The sequence below is a fragment of the Natrix helvetica genome (assembly GCF_964273705.1).
Source record: "Natrix helvetica genome assembly, chromosome: 4".
NCBI classification, from domain to species: domain Eukaryota; kingdom Metazoa; phylum Chordata; class Lepidosauria; order Squamata; family Natricidae; genus Natrix; species Natrix helvetica.
The window spans coordinates 39,754,393-39,767,980 of record NC_138550.1 but is presented as its reverse complement, the minus strand read 5'-3'; the positions used below and the strand labels follow the sequence as shown (position 1 = coordinate 39,767,980).

Here is a 13,588-nt window from a genome sequence, read left to right as displayed (position 1 = left end):
CTTAACTACATCCCATATATTATGTATATAATTCTAAGATTTATTTATTTGTTTGTATGGCTGCCCATCTCAAACTCATGACTCTCAGAGCCTAATATTAAATAAAAATAAGATAATATCTAAAATAAAAGGCATAATATACTTGGATTTCAGTAAAACATTTGACAAAATAGACAATAACCTACTTCTTAGTAAGATAAAAAAAATGTGGGTTAGACAGCATCACCACCAGATGGATTCATAAATGGCTGACAGAACACACTTAATGAATAGTTCTTGAACTACATCTACATGGGGGAAAGTAAGTGGTGTGGTACTCCAAGGTTCTGTTTTAGGCTGAGTAATCTTCAATATCTTCACAAATGATTTAGGTAAGGAAACAGGACGGGAACTCATCAAATTTTCAGGTGAAAACCTGAAGCTGTCAGGAATAGCCAATACTCCAGAAGATAGGCTCAAGATCCAGAAGGATCTCAACAGATGTGAGCTAACAATCTAACAAAATTGGGCTAACAATCTAACAAAATTAAATCAAAGGTGAAAAAAGTAAGGTTCTACACGTAGGCATGAAAAACCAAAGATATAGGATAGGTGGAGCTTTACTCAATAGCAGCAACTGTGAGAGGGATCTAGGAGTCCTAGTAGACATCCACTTATATATGATCCAGTAGTTTGCTGCAGCCACCAAAAAAGCCAATGCAATCCTGGGCTGTATTAACAGAAGGATAATCAAGATCACATGTAGTGTTAGTACCACTTTATAATTCCTTGGTAAGACCACACTTGAAATACTGCTCAAGATTTTGTCACCACAATAGAAAAAATGTTGAGACTCTGGAAAGAGTGCAGAGAAGAGCAACAAAGATGATTAGGGGACTGGAGACTAAAATATACGAAGAACGGTTGCAGGAACTGGGTGTGTCTACTCTAGTGAAAAGAAGGCCTAGGTATGACATGATAGCAATATTCCAATATTTGAGGGGCTGCCACAAAGAAGAGGTGGTCAACCTATTTTCTAAAGCACCAGAAGCAAGGGAACAATCAATGGATGGAAACCATTCAAGGAGAGATTCAACCTAGAATTAAGGCTAAATTTCCTGACAATGAGAATAATTAACCAGTGGAACAGCTTGCTTTCAGAAGTTATGAATGCTCCATCACTGGAGGTTTGTAAGAAGAGACTGAAATTTTTGGATTTGTGCAGAATGTTATAGAGTCTCCTGCTTGAGTAGGGGGGTTGAACTAAAATATCAACTCTGTTATTCTGTTGTTCTATTCCATTATCACAACAATCTAGTAAATAACATATATAGTAGCTGAAATTTAAAAAAAGCAACCAACACAATTAAAATAATCAACTACATACCCAGAACTTCAAACTCAGTAACAAAGCCAAGTCTTCAAACACCTATGGACATCCATCTGGGTTGGAGTAAGTCTAATCTATTTCTTTGAAGGAATGATGTTCTAGAGAACAGATATCACAACAGAAAAGTCTCTTTGAAGGTCCTTAAGATGTGATTAAAATAGTATGTTGAGTAGTACGAGTATGTAATAATCATATGTTGCCTTTCTTATTTCCAAAATTATGATTAGAATAAAGCTTACTGCAGCTTAATATTACTGTTGTTGTTACTGTTATGATTATTATGCTTCTCTGTAACAATGTTTTCAGCCTACCGGTAATTATAGAGGACATCATTCAAAGACAGTGCTCAGTTACATACCATCTGCTGTGTTTATCAGTTGCTTATTTTCCATGTTGTAGAATAACTTGACCATTGTATTTATTTTGGCAGCAGTATAATCAGTATGTTATTTGGAATAAGACCACACACATTTGGTATGTATATAACTGCAAAACACCACACTATCATTAGATGGGGACATTTTCTTCATATCTTTGCTGTCACCTAGTTCTCATCCATATGCTTGCTGCCCAGATACAATAACTTTACTGTTCACTATCCTAATGGAATTTTTGTGACGACCAAAGGTATTGCTGGAAACAAATATGATACCGAATGACAGTGTTTTGCTTTGTAGCATGACAATGACTAGTTTTTCTTTTTTACGTTAAAAACAAACGTTTTAAAAAGTAAAGTGGCAATTTCTGCTGTACTAGACAGACTTTAGAATAATTCATCATGGCTGTCTTTTTGGAATGCTAATGGTATTTATGCTGTAGTTAAAGCAGTTAAGATATCTAGTTGTTGATATTGCTGCAGGAAAAGAAAAACTCCAGAGTAATTTTGGGGCGCTGCCTGATTGACGCAGCTCCTTCAGAGAGAGCACCCAAAACTGTGGTGGCTTCCCTGGACTGAAGGCAGTCCCCCCCACTGCATCCTGTTCCAAGCTGAGGGTTGCAGTCAAATCCCCCACTCGACCAAAGTTCTGGGAAGGTGCAGCTCAGGGGTAGCAGAGCTTCCCTACATGTGAGCAGGCAAATTGGCAGAGTGCTGACTGAACCGGTGTCTGGTGCTCAAAGGCCCTCTTTCTCCAGCCTTGGGAAAGCCTCTGCTTCCTACCCTTCCCCTCTTCAGATAAGTCTGGCCAGATGCTGCATGTTGGGTCTGGTAGTGGATGGGGAAATGTCACGCCCTCCCCCATTTCCCGCTGGGCCTGCTGACGAAGCAGCACCCCTCTTGTGCGCCCACCACTGCGGTCGGGTGTGTGAGTGGAATATGCTCCTCATGCAGGCCAAGAGCAAGACCCGCGAGGGGGATGAGGAAAAGATGAACAGCAGTGACCTGCTCTCCAACTACAAGCCAAAACAGACAATGAAATGGAGTAAGTGCATCCATCAGTCTGCATCATATTCCTTCCTCCTGCCTTCATTTGTTGCTTCGATGGCTCTGGAGCCAGGGTGTATGCCAGCTGAGGGGATGGCAGGCTGGGTCTACAGCCAGAAACCATTCCCCCCGCACAGAAAGGGTGGTGAGCACATGGTGGTAAATGGGTTTCTATTTGTAGCTGCCCCCCCTCTGCCTCGTCTCACCTCATCCTGCAGTACGAGCCTCCTGCTCACTATCCTACCCACTGGAGACCCTTGGATTCCCTCCCGAACCCCGCCCAAAGCCACAGACACCACCCATGTGAGCGATGTCAATTGGGCCATGCCCATGGCCACACCCAGTTAGTTGTGACAACCCTGGCGATGCTCCTGCCCTAAATTGGCCCCACCCACCCAGTTGGTCATTAGACAGATCAAACTATAGTTTAGGTCCCCAACAGTCTGATGGACCATGAATTGGCCCCCTGTTTAAAAAGTTTGAGAACCCCTGATATATCCAATAAAACTATTCTTTGAGGAATCTACCTGCCTTGGAGTTCTGTTTGCTATTGGTGTTTGCTGTTTGCTAACATGGTTCATGTAATACAATGACATGGTTTTCCCTGTGACTCTTTGTTGAAGCAAAAGTTGGACATTGAAGAAGCAGGCTTTTGAATGGTGTTGGAAATGATATCTGAGAATACTAAGGATAGCCAAGAAAATTAATTTATTATGTGAAAAGTCAGTTCTATTTTTTAAAAAACTTAAATGATTATGTGCGATCAAGTTGTTTTTGACTCTTAGGAATTACAATTAATATATTTTATTATGGTACTCTATCCTTATTCTGTTCTTTCACTGGTCTCCCAGTGGGACCGATTATCTTTTCCCTTCCACCTTTCCCAAAATTAGCACCTTTTCCAGAGAATTGGGTCATTGCAGGATGTTCAACCATGGTCAGTTAGAGGTTGCCACCTAAGCAAGCAACATAGATCTACTAAAATAATAACATTCAGGGGTTACTTGTTTTAAACTAGCAACATTATTTTCTCTTCTTAAAGGCACTCTTTTCCTTCCCATTAATATTTCTTCATTCATTTTCCTTTGGGGAAGATAGTTAGAAGAGCAGGACTGACAAATAGCCAACATGTTTTTGGAATGAAGCTAAAAACTTTGCACTTGCAATTTTCATGCCAAGCTTCCAGTAAAATAAGTTTAAAAAGAACCATAGCAATGTTTTCAGATATGCATAAGTCTTTGTGTCCATCTGTTGTTATTACTCACACATACACAGCAATCTAGTCCAGTCCGCAATCCTGCTTCATTGTTATTAATGGAAAGATTGTTCTTAGCTGTTGTGTAGATACTAAACAAACATTACTTCTCCCTAAAATCACAACAATTTACATTTACAATTAAAATTTGCTAAAACTCCATGTATATTACTGTAATTTCTTTTGCAGGGTTATGCTTTAGTTAGTGAATATATAATTTTCAAGAAGAAAAATGGTTTTTATAACCAAGGTTAAGAGAAAACTGAAACTCATGAAAACAAACAAACAAACCCCACCGACGGTTCTAGAAAAGCCAATGGCTTGCTTCATTCTAGAACCATGACCAACAAAATAATAACAAATGCTGGCAACAACAATATAATAATCTATTTTTATAAACAGCACATTCAATTCCTGACAATGTCATTTGATGAAAGGGATTTTTAATTGTTTGCTCCAGTAACTAGATAACTTTAACCTCTTACATTCTTTGAAAGACTGAGGCACAGCAAGCAAACAATAGCATTGCTCCCTTCCTATTATATACAATCTTTTCTTCCATCAATAATTTGTACACTGGCAAAAGTTATTGAATGGACCTTTGCCATTCTCCCAGTCTTGGGCTAAATAGAGATGAACTTATGTAGAAAAAGTCTTTGTTCAGGGTCTTTTGATGGCATGGTTAATTGTACTCAAATGCGATAGATGAAAAGTGAATTACAGATTCGATAGGCAGTGCTGCAACAGATGTAGAAGGTCATTCAACAAGGATTACTCATTACTTTAAATTACTACCCTCGTGGAGAAACTATGGAACATGCCAGGTTGGAGTGCTTTCATTGAGAACTCATTTTTCAGATTTGCCCTGGAGGCTATCTTTCTCTTTTAGTGTTAACATCGCCCGATTAAAAGCTGTTGGCTTAATAAAAAAGAAATTCTTTGCTGTTTTAGACAAGATTTATGCAGCCAATTGTATGAACACTGACTACAAACATTTTAGGCAGCTGCCACAAAGCTGCCAAAAGGCTGTGTTATCATTGTTTTTATATTGTTATCATTGTTATTGTAACATTATTATTACTGTACTGGTTGGATTTTTGGGCTGGTTATATTTTCCAATTTGTTCGTCTATTGTCGATTGCATTTTTAAATTTGGTTTGTGTGATATTGTGAAAAGTTCACAGGTGGTCTGGAGTCATGCAGTGCTGAAATCAAATAAATAAGTAAACAAATAAATATTTGCTATAAATAAATATTTAATTGGATCCACACCTGCTTTTTTTTAACTTATGTACTATGAAATAAATAGTTATTTAAACCAGAGTATGTGTTAAACTGTTAAAATTGTTAGGTACATTTGCCTTCTATTTATTTATTTTTCAAATATATTAATTCTGCTTGTTGATTACTTCTCATACTTTAAACTGTTTATATACATACATTTTTATGAAGTAAAGATTCCATACAAGTCAGGATCTGACAGAGAGAATACTGGTGAATTAATGAAAAGCATCTGTAATGGATAAGCTGAGTAATTGTAAATGTTAGCATTAACATGACATCCTTCATTTCTGAATTATGATCTTGAAAACCATAATTGTATACCCACTCACAAAAGTACACAATTCAACTTGTTATTTTGAATTCAATTAATGTCATGATGTAACATAATTTACCGGTAGGTTATTATGGAGGAAAAAAACTATTTGTTGCCAGCAGTTGTTTTTATATGAAAAAAATCCTATATATTTAGTGATAGTTTCCCTAGAATAAAAGTTATCCAACTTGTTCGCTGAGAGTCAATAATACAGGCACAATCAATGATATTTATTCCTCACAAAATCTATGACATATACAAATATTTATAAATATAGTGACAATGCTCTCTTTTGTTAGGTAATACAAAGAATGATCTCAATCTATGCATGGCTATAGCAACAGGTAGAATCCTTAATGATCATATCTGATACCATATTGCCCATAGTCCAGAAATCCAGGAAGAAAATGAAGAATTTGGGAAATCAGGTAATGTTCTCATCCATTCTTTTGGTCCATGTAGCAAATAGATAAATGATTGGCTACTGACACAAATGAATGAATGAATAACAAATTACATTGATAAGAGTTATTTATTTTCTATAACCAAATGCATTCATTAGCTGTAGAGTTATCAGCTGTCCCAGAACTGAATTGATTTCATAAATCCAAGGAAAATAATCCTTTTTTTACTGAATTTGGTTGGGAGAATTTACCTTATTTGTTGAAACAGAAACCCAGTAATAAGAATTTAAGATGAGTACTCAGAAATTATAAGAATGAAAGAAAATAAATTGTTCCTATGAAACAAAAATTAGAAATAGCACATTAAAGTAAATAAGATTGACTATAATTGTGAGATCTCAAAGAATAACTAGAATGTAAAAATGACGGACAAAATTGATGCAATAATAGAAGCAATAGAAAGGGATACATGAAAAACGTAGCCATGTGGTAGAGAACAACTGTAATAAAATAAAATAATTGTTAGCGAGACTGAAACAATGTTAATAAAAAATCAGCTTATATTTTTAAGAACAAGGCTTTCCAGACTGGCATTATCTTTTTCATTAGTTGGATAACTTCTTTAGTAGACTTCACAAATAGCATAGTTACATTGTCTGATAATTAGGTTGATATATATATAAGTGGCTTAAAAAAATCATATTCAAAATGGTATTCTGTCTTACAGCCAATATCGTTTTCCCCCATATATAAACTTTCTGGAAACGATCCTAGCTTAAAGCACTTTATAGATTTCAATCCTTTTGACATGTTGATCATGGAGTGTTCACCCTAGATTGCAGCCCCTGCACTATATGATCTCCTGCTACTTTATATTCCTCGAATATATTTTAATGAAATCATTGCTATTTTCTCTCTTATCTGGGCTAAAAAAGGAAGATGGCAGAAAGATTGTCAATTTTACTTAGTTTTATTTTACAAAAGAAGCAGATTTATCAGTCGCTATTCTATCAATTAACCTATAAAAATACAAAAAGGAAAAAAGAGTGACCAAAGGAAGGAATATCAACCAAAAAAAATCCTTGTTGGGGTCATTGTCTTGGTCTGTCACTTACATTTATTTTAAAACTTGTCGGCTTGTAATCCATGTTTTTAAAAATCCAATATATATGATTTTGGTAGTTCTGCATTAAGCAAGGTTTGTTGCACATCCACCATTCCCTCATTAACATCTTTTGAACATAGACTATTAATAGAAACAGACATGGTTACTGATATTCTTGATATTGTGGCTACTGTTTTCTGGCTCTAATCTTGTTTTGTAAATTGTAGCACGGATAAAAATTGAAAGCAAGTTTACCCTTTGTTCTTTTTTTCCAGGAATATTTAGTGCCTGCTAGAGTCCAATTTAAATCATAAAATCTCTTAGTTCTGTTATAATGTACAGTGGGCAACAAAATTTATTTTCCACAAAAATCTGCTATATATATATATATATATATATATATATATATATATATATATATATATATATATATATATATATATAAGGCAGCAGGTAAATAACCCCCTCACCTGAAGGGTATAGGAGCCCCCAGACTCCTTGATAAACTCCTTGATAAAAGCATTAATTAAGTCTGCATATTAAAAGGACTTCTGTAGCTTGCATAGAAAATATTACAAATCTTAGTGAAACATAGGTTGCAAAACGCTTCACGGTGGGGCACAGAAAAACAGATGTTGTAAGATAAGGAATAAGGAAGTGGCATTTAGCATTTTAATAAACTTTATGAAAAGATTGCCAATGCTAACATTTTACTTCTCTTTCTTTGTAACCAAGAGTTCTACTTCTGTTTCTGTAATATTCGAAAAAGAATATTTGTAACATCTTACTGTAAAAGCTGTAATGATAATGATGAATCCAAAATGTACCTCCTTTTCCTTGGAAGAACACGCCTGTGTAACCCCCTAAATTCCGAGGGGGTATTAAAGCTCTGTCCTGGCCTAGCCAGGGCAGTTCAGACTTTGCTGTGTTAACGCTCTGAACTCTGATGCATCATTAAACCTGTTTTCTCTTGAACCTTGTGGTCTCACGTCCCATTTCTGGCTGACTGAGGTTTCCTGCCCCCGTCTGCCGCAACATTATATATATATATATATGTGTGTGTGTGTGTGTGTGTGTGTGTGTGTGTGTGTGTCACCGTGAAAGACCGAAATTGGTGAATGACACATACCAATTTTGGTCTTTCACGGTGACATATATATAACGAGTCAGCGTAACGCTTTACTTTTGCTTTTCAATTCGCGGTCCTGGAAACTACTCGTTCTAACTGCGCAGGATCGCAGGTTTTTTAAAAAAAGAAGTCCGCGAATAGAAGACGCTTAAAAGGAAGCGAGGAGCCGAGGTGTCGAGAGGATAAGGGTATTAGGATAAGGGTATTAGGGTAAGGGTGTCGAGAGGATAAGGGTATTTAGCAAATATTTCGGACATGCACCAAGCGACTATGTGAATGTTGACATTCACCGGTGAATGTCGACATTCACCAGATTTTGGACTTTCACAGTAACACACACACACACACACACACACACACACACACACACATATGGTTGACAGTTCCCTTTTGGTTTTGATTTAAAGTGCTGGTAATTACATATGAAGAATTTGTGGATGGGACTGCAGTAGGTTATTTGAAGGATTGCCTCTCTCCAGTTATATCTATCTGTCTGATCAGGTCCATCTGAGGGTCATGTTATGAGTCATCTAAGGAGTGTTATCTATCTAAAAGGACCCAGGACGAGAATCTTTTTTTTTCCTGGGGCACGTATCCTTTAGAACATGATGTCCCCTGAAGTTAGATTGGCCTATTTCTATTGGCCTTCTCAGATGGCCTCAAAACTTCACTTTGACATCAAGTCTGGTTTATGATGATGGACTGGGATACTGTTTGTAAGGTGCATTTTTACTATTTGCATTCTCATGAAAATAGTTTTTAATATTTTTAATATGTTTAATGTTTTTGTTATTGAATAAATACATAAAAACAATAAATACTAGACATGTACAAATATTATATACTACACATGATGACTGATTGGATCATTATTTCATAGATGTTTCTTAGTTAAGCAGAAAAGTAGAATAACCATGGATGGGGGAAAAAGCAATGGGCACAGGAGCAACTTCTGACTTCCAGCCAGCCTTCCCATTAAGTTTCCTTGTGGGAAACATTTACTTTGCTTGTGGAAATCTTAAGGGAGAAAGTCTGTGGGGAAGCCAGAAGAAAGTTGCAAGGCTAAGTATGGTGTCTGCTATTACTGTATTTTTCAAAGTATAAGACTAACCTTTTTCCCTCAAAAAAGAGGCTGAAAATCTGGGTACGTCTTATAGACTGAATACAGCATTTTTCGCTTCCCGAAACCCTGCCCTCTTCACCAAAATGGTCATGCATAGCCTTTAGGAGGCTTTCAGCGTGCTCTTGGGGGCTAGGAAGGGCAGAAATGAGGGAAAAACTGGCCATTTTTTCCTCAATTTTGTCCCCCAGTCCCCAGGAGCACTCTATAAGCCTCCTAAAGGTTATGCATGCCCTTTTTTGAAAAAAATGGGCCTGTTTTAGCAAAAAACAGGCTGTTTTGGGGAGGTCTGCAGAGTGCAAACACTTTTTTTAAAAAAAATTTGCCTCTTCAAAATCTTGGTGCATCTTATACTCCGCTGCATCTTATACTCCAAAAAATACAGTATGTAGGGGAGGGAGTGGGAGGTGCATGGAATATGAATCAGGAATGTTCATAAGAGTATGTTTGAGGTACCATGAGAAGACTGTGTGGCTGTGTCAAAGGTAACACATAGATCAGGGAGGGCACATAGAAGTGGACAATGTAGGTTGAAAAGAATGCCTGAAAGTGCACAAGAGATGCTGTGTGGTTTATGTACGATGCATAGGGGACAGTGCTGGTCAGGAAGATTACAGGCAGGTTGCAGGGATATATTAGACTTGCTGTGCTGGTTGGGGATAGTGCCTGGAAGACGTTGTGGTTTAGAAAAGGTGCCCGGAGTGCTTGGCATAGTGCAAGAGGGTGCTGTGCAGATTAGGAATGGAGTGCAGTGGGTAGCAATTCAGGTTGGGAAGGGTATGTGGAAATGGCCAAGATATGACACATGGGTCAGAGAAAGCACATAGGGGTGAGTTGCTGCCAGCATTGCTGCTGGTTCACTTTGTGTGCGCTTTGCGCACATTTAATGAGGGAAGCCTGATTAATTTAACAACTGTTGCAAAATGGTTGTAAAATCAGGCACAATTCAATTAATGATAGTAGTTCTGGTGCCAAATATGACAATAAGTTATGTACAATTTGTTTTTAAGTTTGAGAGCCTATAACCAAAGTACTGGTCCTGAAGATAAGAAATCTATATTCAAATCAGCTATGCCTTTTGTTGTATCTTCCAAAACCTTTGATGAGCAGCTTTAAGGCTAATTGTTAATCCCAGTATATTTAGCAGGGAAAACAGCCCACTCACTATCATGCTTTTTTTCCAGCTGTAGAAAATAAAATCTTATCAACAGGCTGAAGATATCAGAGTTCAAATCCATTAAATCTCTGACTGATTTCTGCACATAACAATGTATTTCACATTCACCAATTTTCTCATGCATAGAAGGCTCCTTGGGGGGGAAATGTATTTGTGTGGTTGAATATATTGAGATGCTGAAAATCTTTTTTGGATGTTTCTGATATTTTCCAAATTGAGCCAATTGGCTCTTTTTCTATAAATGACATATTAGAAAACGGTGAAGAAGACAAAAGCAGCTTATGGATTCCACACTCAGTCAATTCAGTGCTGGCGTGTCTTGCCTACTGTTTCAAAAAGATAAGTAAATGAATTAAACATTCTGCTATCCAAACATTGAGAACCAGGCCTTATGCCTGGTGTTTCCAAAGTAACTAATCTTAAATGAAACCATGTGAAATGCCACAATGAAGGAGAATGAAGACAAAACTATGTAATATAGTTATCATAATCCAATTATCAGTTCCATGTTTTTAATGGGTGTTACTTTTAAACCACTTCCTGCAACAGCTGTTTCCAAATGATTTTTTTAAAACAATGAGGAGCATAATTGTTATCATTTGACACAGAAAAATCCAGGGTGCAAGATTTGGAAGAAACTTATAAAACCATCTAATTCAACTCCCTGTGTGGAGTGGTGCACAATCAATTATCAAACATCCCTGACAAATGGCAGGAATTCAACATTGCTTAAACAACTTCCAAAGAAAACACTTTAACATTTCACAAAGTAGTCTTATCATTAGGATTGTTGGGCTGATCATTAACCAAAACCTACTTGTCAGAGTTTTGGCAGTGTGACTATTATTATGAGATAAATTCCAGGACCAAAACACAGCACAGAGCAGACAAAGCCTTTATATAGAGCCTTTAATAGTGCTTTATATACAAATATATACAGAAGTATACAGGAAGATAAATCCCTAACCACTCAGCTACAGACACAAAGAGAGAAATGAGATACACGATGAGAGAGAGAAACACCCTCTAATGGCCACACACACACACCCCTCACCAGAGTCTCCACTCCACCAGAGTCTTACAGAGGCGATACCATATATTGCTGAATCATCCTCATTGCATCAGCTTCAGATTACAATCTTACATCAGCTGGCAGCTGTTAAATCCTCATTACCTGACACTATTGATAATTGAAACCCATTGTTCCTTGTCATGTTTTTTGGGTTACTGTCATACCTCCCTAAAGTCTTTTTTTTCAGGCTACAAGCTATTAGATACACAATATAATGTTCAACTATTCCTCATAAATCCCCTTTATCATTGTAGTTGCTGTCATCTAAATGCATAGTTTTCCAATGCCTTTCTTAAAAACTGCTGCCCACTACTTCACCTCATATTTTATGTCTGGTTTGAGCTATGCAGCTGGATGGATGGCTTCACCTGCACTGCTGCTTAGTATGGTTTCCGTGTTATATTTATGTATCCAGATGAAAGGCAGAAACATACAATATTGTGAACAAAATACATATTTCTTTTTCCCGAGGTTTGTGAAATTGGACCCTTGAAGAGAAGATGACAGGATCGAATTATCTAAGTTATAAATATAACTTTTCTATCTCTAAATATTGATTAGTTTCACACAAGGTTTATAAATGATAATGTATTTTGCGTTGTTTTTCTTTGAACTTTCCACTCCTTTTCCAAAAAGCAAAGAAACTGCCAACTTGGATATCAAAAGGTTGCCAGTTACCAGCTTTGGACAAAAAAGCAGCTGTCTACCTAGAATTACATTGTACAGGGACAAGGAGAGACTTCACAAAATGCAGTACTTCATTATCAAGTAGAGTTACCAAGTTTAAATTATTAGTTTACAAAAAAGACAACTTGCATGTCCAGTGCTATGTGCAGATTTACTTTCTCTGGTTATTTTTACATGGAAGACAACTCTTGTGAGGCATTTCCTTCATTTGGAAGGGATCCAGTTCGGATAAAGGAACATAAATTCATTTCTATTGTGACAATAAAGCCTCAGTTCATGGAAGATTTGGTTAGTTTGGTTCCCTTAATATGAAAACATTTCTATGCTTCATTCTGCCAAGAAACCCATATGAAATTAATGTTTTCATAGCAAGCAAGAAATGGCTGTTACACTGGAATTTCTGCGTGGAAAAAATAAGTAAGTTACACTTATACTAAACACTAGAAAAGTCCAGTTTTCACAGGCCGATGGAGACAGATTTATTTAATTAGTTCATTTTTTCAAGGATTTTCTAAGTTATTTCTAAGAAAAATAATTAAGTGGAAAATGGAATTATGGGCCTACAAAATTGTCCCCATTATTAAGGTGACCAACCATCCTCCTTTATGGAGGACAGTCCTTCTTTTGTAAGTTCTGTCCTCCCTCGAAAAGTGTCCTCCTATATGTCCTCCTTTTCGATATTTGAAGACTAATCTGTTGCACGTTATGTGACGTATTTGTATTTGACATGACAATTCGTCAAGACTCAAGAATTTTTATCTAAAGAAATGCTAGACATTAAAATAGATGACAATTGTCTCTTTGAAGAAATTAGAAGACTGAATGTATATTTAAATTCTGAAAAATTAATACAATGGGAAAATCAACATGTTGAAATTGATAAAAGATGGGTGGATATTTTCAGCCATTTCAAAAATGAACATATTCCATGTGAACATTTATTTATACTTGTTTAATTTACGTTGTGCTGCCCTGGAACTAATGCAGCAGTTGAAAGAGTTTTTTTCAATTGCCAATGATTTTTCGACAAGTGAGAAATCGAGATTGAATGTTGATACTCTAGCTGCAGCACTTGCCGTAAAATTCAATATGAAGGATATTTCTTGTTCAGATATTTCCAATATATTGTTAGAAGATGATACATTGACAAAAAATATTAATTCAATGGAAAAGTACTCATTTAAATAATAATTAACAGGCATGTAAGCATAATTACAATATAAAATGTTGCAAACGTTTTTATCATGCAT

The 13,588-nt window shown here is 36.5% G+C and overlaps 1 protein-coding gene across 4 annotated transcripts in view; it reads right to left on the bottom strand.

Moving 5' to 3' along the window:
- The window catches only part of EPHA6 (EPH receptor A6), a 173,260-nt gene extending 161,574 nt beyond the window's left edge, over nucleotides 1-11,686 (bottom strand). Inside the window, exon 1 of one of the 4 annotated variants that reach the window (XM_081951465.1) lies at nucleotides 11,673-11,686. The gene's annotated coding sequence lies outside the window, so the exon portion shown is untranslated. Of the gene's footprint in view, nucleotides 1-11,546 lie in introns of all 4 variants that reach the window. The other 3 variants (XM_081951463.1, XM_081951462.1, XM_081951461.1) reach the window with 3 other exon arrangements.
- Nucleotides 11,687-13,588: the final 1,902 nt, after the last annotated feature.